This window comes from Miscanthus floridulus, chromosome 7 (genome assembly GCF_019320115.1).
Source record: "Miscanthus floridulus cultivar M001 chromosome 7, ASM1932011v1, whole genome shotgun sequence".
Lineage (NCBI taxonomy): Eukaryota > Viridiplantae > Streptophyta > Magnoliopsida > Poales > Poaceae > Miscanthus > Miscanthus floridulus.
This window is the reverse complement of record NC_089586.1, coordinates 65,544,680-65,555,868: the sequence shown is the minus strand read 5'-3', so window position 1 is coordinate 65,555,868 and position 11,189 is coordinate 65,544,680. Positions and strand designations below refer to the sequence as shown.

The following is an 11,189-nucleotide window of genomic DNA, read 5'->3' as shown; positions in this document are numbered from 1 at the left end:
GTGGGCGACGGCAGCGGTAGTGCGAGGTGCTGGCGCGCATCGCCGCGGCGGGCTCCTCACTTGCGCTATGGGAGAAGGAGCGCCAGCTGGAGGAGATTCTTCCTTTCCAATCTTTTGAGGAGATTCTTCCTTTCCAACAATTCCAGTAGAGTGTGATGCTCGTATTAGTAAATGATTGGTATCCTATTTCAGTTTATGATAGGCCGGTTTGTTAGAGCTGTGGAGAATAGAGCTTTGATTTCGGCTTCTCTGGTTAAATAACTTCATTAATGGAGCTGAAGCTATATTACAAAAATATTTGGTAAAAATAGCTTTAGTATCAACTTTGTAATAAATTGAGTCTTGTTTATAAAGAAGAGCCGAGAGAAGCCACGGCGCCTGCGGCTCATCGGCTCACCTCCTTTATATTCTAGAATAAGAAGCATTTCATAGATGGTTGTTTGATGTGGCTCCACGATAAGAGTCGTATGAAGCCGCCAGAGCTGTTCATAAAAAAAAACCTAAAATTTTAGCACATCACATGATGCTTACTTTCACTATATGATTTATCGTATGTCTCTCTCTATATTAACGGCCGCGTCTCGAACACGCTCCAGCCAGGTATGGAACAACGTAATGCGGTATGCTTTGGTTTTTTTTTTTTGAAACTGTATGCTTTGTTTTCACAATAAAAAGAGGGGGGGGGGGGGGGGGGGCACCGTTTGTTGAAATTCTAAAATAAGTTTGTGCGCATTTTCTTTCATTATTCATAAAAAATTGGGGACCTGAATGTAATTATATATATTCCCTCTATTATCTTTTATAATGCGCACACATATACCAAGATTTAAATTTCAAAATCTTTAACTAATAATTTAACTAACACTTTTATTTATTATAACACAAATTTAATATGATTAGATTTGTAACTAAATCCACGATCCAATTATTATAAAATTATAAGTATAAATAAAATAAATAGATGATCAAAGTATAATTTAGTAGACCGTGTCATGTCATGCTATGACTTATACTCCCTCCATCCTATAATATAGTGCATTCAGATATTTGATATTTGTCCTCAAATATAAGGGACCCGGGAAAAAAAAGATAATATTTACTAAATAAAAAATACTTATTTAGTAATTGCCATATTTTTGTACAAGGAACTGAGAGTCCGCGCTTGAATCATGAGGAATAAAATTAGATTTCAATAGATTAGAAAGTCAAGTGAAGAGTATATACACCTATTACACCATCTTATTTTATCTAAGTAAGAATGACTATGCGTTATATCAGAGCAGAAGGAAACCGAGGGTAACTGAAAACGTGAAACGAAAGGAAGATCAGGGGTGGGAGAGAATATCTCCCGGCTGATTTAAACACCGACCGTTGTCCTCCGCCTCCTCTTCTTTTCCTCTTTTTCGCCGCCTACCCCCAACGCGGACACAATACATACGCCTCCCCTGGTCGCTTCCTTGCGACCTCACCGGCTGGGTGCTGCTGCTGCCTGCCTGGAGTAGGAAGCCCTCCGGGCTAAGCAAACCCAAGAGCACGATCGGATCGATGGCGCCGGCGCCGGCGCCCCGCGCTTCCAGCTTCTTCTCGGTGCTCCTCGTCCTCCTCTTCGCGCTGTCGGTGGAGCGCGCGGCCGCCACCGGCGTCTTCCAGGTGCGCCGCAAGTTCCCGCGCCACGGAGGCGGGGGTGTGGCGGGGCACCTCGCGGCGCTGCGGAGGCACGACGTCGGCCGCCACGGTCGGCTCCTTGGCGCCGTCGACTTGCCCCTCGGCGGCGTCGGGCTCCCCACCGCGACCGGGTAGGTGATCTATCAGCCTCGCCGGCGCGCGTGCGTTTCTGGCTGCAGCTTCCGGCCCCATAGGCCTTTAGTATTCTTTTCTTGGCGTGTCTGACTGGGGGTCTGCGCAGCGCAGCCTGTACTACACGCAGATTGAGATCGGCTCGCCGCCCAAGGGCTACTACGTGCAGGTGGACACAGGCAGCGATATCCTCTGGGTCAACTGCAGTCCGCTGCGACGGCTGCCCCACCAGAAGCGGCCTCGGGGTAATGCTCCATCGCCATGGCCATGCCAGGCTTGCTTGTCCCTTCGATTCCCCCTCCTCCATTTAATTCCTTTGATGATTTTTTTTTTTTTTTTGTGGGGTGGGGGGAGATTGGATTGCTTGTCTGCTTGGTGATGATGATTTTTTTCGTGAAGAATCGTCCTTCCCTGCGTGTCGGTTTGGTTGTAGATAGAACTGACGCAGTACGACCCCGCCGGGAGCGGGACCACGGTGGGGTGCGACCAGGAGTTCTGCGTCGCCAACAGCCCGAGCGGCGTGCCCCTCGACGTCGTCGCCGTGCCAGTTCAGGATCGCCTACGGAGATGGGAGCTCTACCACCGGCTTCTACGTCTCAGATTCCGTGCAGTACAACCAGGTGTCCGGCAACGGCCAGACCACCCCGTCCAACGCCAGCATCACGTTTGGGTGAGCCTTTGCCTGGAGCAAGTGCACCTGGACTGGGGACCACTAATTTGTACTCGTCCGTTGATTCTGCCGCTCTTTTCGTTCTGCAGGTGTGGTGCTCAGCTTGGTGGGGATTTGGGATCCTCGAGCCAGGCCCTTGATGGGATTCTTGGGTTCGGCCAGGCGGATTCGTCGATGCTATCGCAGCTGGCTGCTGCTCGTAAAGTGAGAAAGATCTTTGCTCACTGCTTGGACACTGTGCGTGGTGGTGGCATCTTCGCTATTGGGAATGTGTTACAGCCGAAAGTGAAGACGACGCCGTTGGTGCAAAACGTGTATGTGGTGGTCTCTGCTCTGTTTCCCCTGTTTCCATCGTCATGATATCTATTTTCTCTGTCTCATAATGTTCCTTCAGCTGTTCTCTTGGCAGTCTTGTTAGCTGCTAGTTTGTTTGTTTGATAAATTCAGTGGTCTTCCCTGCCATGGCTTATCAGCCGCAATTCTGCTGCGTCCTGTTCATACTTCTCTATACATGGAAGAGCTGATTCCATCAATTTATTTGTATGGTGATGCGGGTCAAAGTGTGGAGTGTGGAATGGCATTTCTTTCTTTGAAAACAAACAAAAAATGGTCAAGCCTTCAATATTAGCTAGTGGAGTAGGCTCTATTAATCTATCTGATAGTTAAGCGAGTTGACCGACCCAACATCCAAAGCTTTGACAGTATTCCATAGACATAAAAGCTTTGACTGTTTCCTAATCATGATTCGTTGAAATTTGATCTTGAAGCATGGACTGTTTCCAGCCAAAATATATTTTCTTAAAAAAATTGAAAGAAATGTATTGAATATAGAAGCTTTGACAAGTATTTCATAGGCATAAAAGTTTTGACTCTTTTCTTGGCATGATTCATTAAAATTTGATCTTGAAGCATGAATTGTTTGTCTTAAGTTGGTTTACGCTCATTAGTTTCATCTGTTTAATGTAATATTGGCCCTGTTCGGCTTACCTCATATTCGGCTTGTTCGGCTTCTTTTTTAAGCCGGAACAGTGTTTTTCTCTCCAACAATTCAGCCGGAACAGTGTTTTCAGCTAGTTTCAGCCAAGTTTCAGACCAGCGAACGGGGCCATTAAGATATTCCTACATACTAGTATAACTGAGTGTCCCAACTCCCAAGTCCTTGTCTTTACAGCTTTTAATGCCAATGCCTTGGTTTACTCTTTATGTGCGCCCCTTGATTTATACAGTAAAGCTACCGGTCTCTTCAATTACTTCCCCGCATGCATCCATGTTTAGTTCACCCACAATCCAAACTTTGGCACTATATAAAAAGAAGATTCCCCGTCACATCATATTTACGGTATATGCATGGAGTACTAAATGTTGACGAAATCAAAAACTAATTGCATAGTTTGGTTGTACTTTGCGAGACGAACGTTTTAAGCCTAATTAGTCAACGATTGGACAATTATTACCAAATACAAACGAAAACGCTACAGTAACTTTCGCCGGCGCCAATTCGGGCCAACTAAACATGGCCCTGGTTTATAGTAGGACAAACAGGGTCTGACTACAACATACATCGGTTGATATACCCATTCTTATGAATGATGTTCACTGTAATTTCTGGAACCTTATTCTATTGAAATTTACCACAGGACACACTACAATGTCAATCTGCAAGGAATATCTGTAGCTGGTGCTACGCTTCAGCTTCCATCAAGTACTTTTGATTCGGGTGACAGTAAGGCACTATCATTGACAGCGGGACAACACTGGCATATCTTCCGAGGGAAGCTTATAGGACTTTGTTGACTGCGGTATGGGAACTTCTGTAAGAAACGATCTTTGTAGTGAAGAATGTGCCCACCATATGATGCTTTTCTTGACCATTTTTAGGTATTTGATAAGTACCAAGATTTGGCCTTACATAATTATCAAGACTTCGTCTGTTTCCAGTTTTCTGGAAGGTACATTCGATGGTGGTTCTTACACTCTCATGTTTTTGATACATGGATACATTATATTGCTACATGCATTTGTACATTTAGCCGGAACAGTATTTTTCTCTCACAACAATTTAGCCGGAACAGTGTTTTTCAGCCAGTTTCAGCCAAAGTTCAGACCAGCGAACGGAGCCTTATAATCAGGGATCATCTCATGCATGGACTTTTTTTGACAAATTATTGTTTGTGTATATTTCGAACTCCTTCACCCCATTCTTTTTGCAGTATAGATGATGGATTTCCTGTAGTCACCTTTAGTTTTGAGGGAGACCTTACACTGAATGTTTACCCACATGATTACCTTTTCCAGAACGGGGTAAGATATCATCTCTTCTCCCTGCTCTTTCTGAGTAATATAAGCAACAAAGTGTGTCAAGCCAAATGTTTAAGTGACAATAATCTGCTTTTCTATGTTTTGTTTTTCAAAAGCTTAATGAATTCCATCATAGAAGGACATAGAATAAAGAAACATTGTTGTTTATTAAATTTCTTCGTATACTAAAAGGAGCAGAAAAAGAAATTGAAAATATTTGATGCAAGCCGCCTTCTGGTGGAATGGAATCTTGAAAACCACTTAGAAAAACATACTTAGAAGTTTTCAAAACATTCGAAACTTGGTGTGTTCATAGGGCATCCAAAGATTGGACATGCCACAAAAGTTGAGATGCAAATTCCGTTGTGAAAAATTCATAAGCCGGATAGATCCAATCTATTCTTGAAATAGACAACTCGCACACACTCCCTTTCAAAAAAAAATCAATACACCAACCACTACAAGTTAGATTTATTAGATTTGTTGCTAAAATATCGGTATTAAGCCCGAAACTCCCAGCGAATGGCCAGTGAGCTAAAAAAACGAAAGAATGGGTTACATTTTTCATATGCTCTCCTCTTATAGATAGGACGAACAAAGAAGAAAGTTTTTCGATTACTTACTTCGCTCGTCCTTTTTTTGATCGGTTTTTTTCCGAAAAGTCTTTAGTGCTCATTTCGGCCAACTCTCCATTATCTTTCTTTGGTTGAGTGGCATGTACTTCCACAGTGCCCGTTTTTCCAATTATGAAGCATGGCTAAGCGATCCTACTCACATTGGACCCAGTGCTCAGGTAGTTTGGCCAATAGTAGGACAAAAATACAAATTTCAGGTACATGTGCACTAGAAGACAAAATTGCCCATGCTTCACCTAAATTTAGACTGGGGGTGACTTGAAATCATAGTTGTGGATTGCCGTATTGCTCCTATGTCTTAAACCCGAAAAGCCTGGTTTTGGATTTCTATTTATATCTGATCTTTATCTTTGTCATCTAATCTGTAGTAGGTTTGGTATTGACTTGTTCTAGCCCTGCTCATTCTTATGAATCAAATTTTGCCAAGATAAATTTTGACAAAATGGTACTATAGAAGCTAAAAGGCAAGTTTTATAGGACTGACGATTAGACCTGCTATGTTGTATGGTGCAGAATATTGGCCTACGAAAAGACAACATGTTCAACAGATAAGTGTCGCGGAAATACGTATGTTGCGTTGGACTTGCGGTCATACAAGAAGGGATCGAGTTCGGAACAATGATATACGTGATAGATTAGGGGTAGCACCAATTGAAGAAAAGCTTGTCCAACACCGGTTGAGATGATTTGGACATGTCTAACGGAGACCTCCAGAGGCACCGGTGCGTAGTGAAATCCTAAGCCAGGATAGTAACGTGAAGAGAGACAGAGGAAGATCGAAGTTGACTTAGGTAGAGGCAATAAAAGGAGACTTGAAAGGATGGAATATACCCAAAGACTTAGCCTTAGATAGGAGTGCTTGGAAGACAGCTATTCACGTGCCTGAATCTTGATTGCTTCTGCTGTGTTTCAACCGTAGCCTACCCCAACTTGTTTGGGACTTAAAGGCTTTGTTGTTGTTGTTGTATATATTTGTTTTAGTATTTAGTATCTTAAGTGTGGACAACCATTTGTTCAATCATCGTGTGAGACAAGTTACCATTATTATGAGGTTTTATGTTCAATACTCTAAATGTATTATTTTTGTTTTCTAGAATGATTTATACTGTATGGGATTCCTGGATAGTGGAGTACAGACCAAAGATGGGAAAGATATGGTTCTCTTAGGAGGTATGATCAAGCAATTTTATTATTGATCTACTTGTTTCTTCTATATGTTGCTTGACTTGCTTCTAAAGTTCACAAACTCTGTTGCAGATCTGGTCCTCTCAAATAAACTAGTCGTTTATGACTTGGAAAAACAAGTTATTGGATGGACAGACTACAACTGTAAGTTTCAAATTCATCGTAATTGTCCTTTCACCCGCAGAAATCTGAGCTTATAGTATAGTCTAACCTTGTTTGTGTAGTTCATAGTGGGATATTTTTGCAACGGGAATATACTTAAACTCGTTGTGTTCTACACATGTGCTATCTTGGGTTAAATGCCGAACTTGTTTCTTTTGGTTTCAGGCTCCTCGAGCATTAAAATTGAGGATGACAATACTGGCTCAGTGTACACTGTCGACGCACAAAATATCTCGGCTGGGTGGAGATTTCAATGGCACAAGTCCTTGATTCTGTTGTTAGTAACAACAATCTGGAGCTATTTGATGTTGTAGCCTAACCCTGGAATCTAGGACTAAAACATGGAAAAATGTATTATCTGTAACAAAAATAGCTGAGTTCAGAAGTTCAACAAAGAGTGCAAAATATTATACAGACTAGTGGAAGGCATGCGCCCTTGCGCGCGGGTAGCTATAGGGCAGTTTATACATAAAGGATTGCACAATAGCATAGGGTGAAGCCATATTTAATTTCATAAGACACATCAGGCTGACAATGCACTTCGAAGTTGGCATCATAAGAAGCAGTTGTAGGTTTCATGAGCAGCATGTCCTAATTTGCATATAAAATCACGGGCTGTATTAAGCACGGACCAAATGTAAACAAGATGGAACAAGGTGGGCCTGTATGTTTTCAGATCATGGTCATCATCGCGATCAAATGATAGACAAGTAACACGGGGCATGATGGATTAAAGCAATACCTGAGTACCTGAGTAAAAGATCCGTACTTGCATTTACGATACAAATGCAGGTCTCAGGTATTTTCAAAGTTACGTTCCTGTACAACTATTATGTCTTAGAATCATGAATCGAATGAGTTCTTACAGTTTAATCTCACTACAAATCCAACCTATTGGTGCTTGATCAAACACCTTGGACACAATAATGATGAGATCTATGAGCTGGAGATCACACCTGCTGGGCAGCACCTATTCTGGTACGAAACAGAAGCATAGAATGGGGGATTAGAGGAGGAAGTAAATCTCTAGAGTAAATTTGATGCTCTTAAGCATTGTCTCTTGGGTATCTAAAAAGCAGGGAATCTAAGAAACAATCATTCTCTGATAACCTACACCACACTCCCTTCAATAAAACCATTCTTTGGAATTGCACTTTGTAAAAATAATAATAATTTTACAGGCTTCCTCAAGCAGAAATAATACGACAATTGAGAAGAGTGGTAGTAGATCTATGTATAGGAAACTAAACAGCGATGCAAGGTGGACATAATAAGATTGGAAACTAAGTATTTACTCATTTCATCAAACGCCCATAGCTATACCACACTATTGGCATTGACTCACTTATATTGTCATAAATACCACAGCAAAGTGCAGTGCAGTGCTTGGGTTTTTTATGGTGACACCTAATGCCTCCATGTAGACATTTTATTGAACACCTTGAGGGCCGTTCACTAAACATACGACTTGCAGATCAATGCATATCAGTAGGAATGAAATGCATTTAGCGCAGGAGGGGTGAACCACAGATGAAGAATCAATATTGTAATGAGTGGAAATGCGCGCAAATAAGTGTACAAAAAAATATTAAGGATCAATGGTGCAATTCAACTGTAATTGACATATTCAGCATATGAAACAGAGATCAACTCAGAAATTATCTACCTGCATCTGTAATGAGCCAAATCCACCTTCTGAATCTAGAATACTTATCAAACCTTCTTATCCACCCATGATAGACGCAATAAGGGACTCCACATAAGAGATAGAATCTCTGGCAATTTTGTTAACCTACATTAGAGACAAAGATAGATTCACTAATTAATATGGCAAACACGGAAGAGAAGTGCAACTCTATAGACTTCCATATTTCAGGTTTACTGTGGTAAGATGCTGATGATAAAAGTAGAGTTTTTTAAGGCTTCCATGTTTGGAGAGTTGGCTCTCAAGCTCATCCACACATCTGCAGAATATGTTAACTGTAGTCAGATTGAAATGATTCTTAAAGAATTTTGATTCAAATTCAAGTATTTGAGTTCTTGCCAAAAGCACAATAACAGAGAACAAGAGCTACGCAGATGGATGCACGATAAACAACTACTTTAGTTACTCTACTTTATCAACTGTATTTGTAGCAGTGTAAAATATAGGGATAAGGGACATGCAACTAATGGCACGAAGATGGTATGAAACAAGGTGTAGTTTTAGGAGCATCAAATAGGATTATTTATTTATATTGGGCCAATTATGCTAAGCACTAATGAAAAGGAGGAAAGCATAAAAGATTTCATGAGCTTCTGAACAAAAAGCACAAGGACTACTTTAACCTTGACTTCATCATATGCTCCACCTGTAGATGTTATTAGCATAATAATTGCGATTGCTGAAACTACCATGTACCTTTTCATTCGCAATTACAAGGTTGACATTAATTCTGCCATGAAACCCAAACATATATTGTGGCATGTCTAACATGAGGATGCAGTTTGGGGAGATGGAACGGTATCTTGAAAATCCACCAAGATAGCACGTTGAGTAAATATAGGAGTATATAATAGTGAGAATTCATGAGCAAGTGGTAATCCGTAATTTCTGAAATAACAAAATTGAAATAAGTGTACCAAAACAAATAAGCCATCCAGGTGACCTATTGTTTTATCCATCATAATATGATATTTTAATATTTTTTAGATAACTATGCACATATGGTATGAAATTAGCACAATAGTGTAGTACAGCAAAGAAAGGTGTACTGATATATTTTTGTTTTTTCTATGAAATCAACATAACCAACATAACTACCTGAATGTAAATAGGGTGTTTCTCGGTACATCAAAACCTGAAAATTACAAAGAACTTCATACTATTTGTATTTTTTGTATCGATATATAGGGTTGCATGCCCAATAGATCTGTTGGTGCAATAACCTAGTGAACAATGGACAATAACAAAATATACAGTTTGAATCTTTCTCATGGAAAACAGGAAGAGTGCCAGGTTTCTCAAAAGAACTTTTGTGATATAATGTTGGGAGGACTATTATTTTGAACAATAAAATCACTTCTGTGCAACAAAAAATTGTAATGGCCTATCAACACACACTATAGTTTGCAAGAAGTACTTGCAGTTATGAACTGTTTTGTGTGGCTTCATACACTAAACAGAGTAGAAGTTGAAGATTTGTAGAAAAAAGGTTTATTTCCAAACTGTCTGATTCTGAAGTATCTAGCATGAGCACCAGGCAGCATCCTATTCACCACAAGAGAAATAGGAAGGCTGATCTATATAAGAAAGTTTGGGACGAATTAGCAACTCTAGAGCTATGGTTGGCAAGTACATGTAAAGGGTACATAATTGACAAATAATTTTGCTCGATATATTAGCAATTGCAAAAGTAGCCTGTAAGTAATATCTGTGACATTTTGCATGAGGGTTAAAACGGAAATGCACCATCCACTCACTTTTGAATCATGGAAGACAGCATCCACATCATCCAATGGTATGTCATATTTCTGGTCAAACTCCAGGTGCTTGTAGGCCTTTCTGAACCAGCCATCGTCTAGTATTCCAGGGATTGTTATTCTCTGTCACTATTTCAGGGGAAAAAAAGAGCAGCAATCAATTAGGCCTGATGAATCCGACCAAACTATATGCATCGAGCCATTAAAAAAACAAGGCACCCAACGCTATAGTCAACATTAGCCTGAAGAAAGTTAGGGTCCGACGGAAATGAGCAAATAGGTGGCGCCATAAAGTAATCAGCAAAATAGGCCCCGCTCATATCGGTATTCATAAGAGTGTGCTGTTAATTTCTACCCATACTGTGAGTCCATAACTCTATGTATATCTATTATAACACACAAAGCTCATAATCCAAGATAGCAAATAATGAACCAACACTAAATCCATCATCCCTGCAATGTAGGAACTATACCAAATAGCTAGAGCATCAGGCGACGAATCCGACAACACAAATAGGGATAAAGTATCATGAGATACCTGATCGTGAACAACCAATCCCAATAAACAGATCGTGTCGAACAGAGATCGAAAGCATAGGACTTTATCAGAAACATAAGCAGATCATGTCCAATATAACACGTAGCAATTATTAGGCAGGTAAGAACCATCTATACAGCGGCTCTTGCAAAGGTAATGTAACCATCAGTGAGGCAGAAGACTTTAAGTATTGAAGCGAGATACAAAGCAACAGTATGAACAATAGAGACTTTAAGTATAGCAGTGAGATATAAAGCAACACTATCGATAATAGTAAATCCTAGAACGCTAATCATGCAGAACCTAGATCCACACAACAAAGATAGAGAGAGCGAGGGCAGGAGAGAGAGAGAGAGAGAGAGAGAGAGAGAGAGAGAGAGAGAGAGAGGAGATGGGAGTTTACCCCGTCATCGACGCAGTCTCCAGAAGGACATCGACCTGG

The 11,189-nt window shown here is 40.8% G+C and overlaps 1 long non-coding RNA gene and 1 pseudogene across 1 annotated transcript; one reads left to right on the top strand and one right to left on the bottom strand.

The window, feature by feature from the left end:
• Positions 1-1,422: 1,422 nt before the first annotated feature.
• LOC136467041 (aspartic proteinase 36-like) lies at positions 1,423-7,331 on the top strand (annotated as a pseudogene).
• A 287-nt stretch (positions 7,332-7,618) lies between these two features.
• LOC136467042 (uncharacterized) lies at positions 7,619-10,022 on the bottom strand. Its single transcript, XR_010761529.1, has 4 exons — positions 9,551-10,022; positions 8,630-8,711; positions 8,414-8,539; positions 7,619-7,722 (listed from the first exon to the last, which is right to left on the bottom strand). It is a non-coding gene; the product is annotated as an uncharacterized lncRNA (long non-coding RNA).
• Between the last annotated feature and the right edge of the window lie 1,167 nt (positions 10,023-11,189).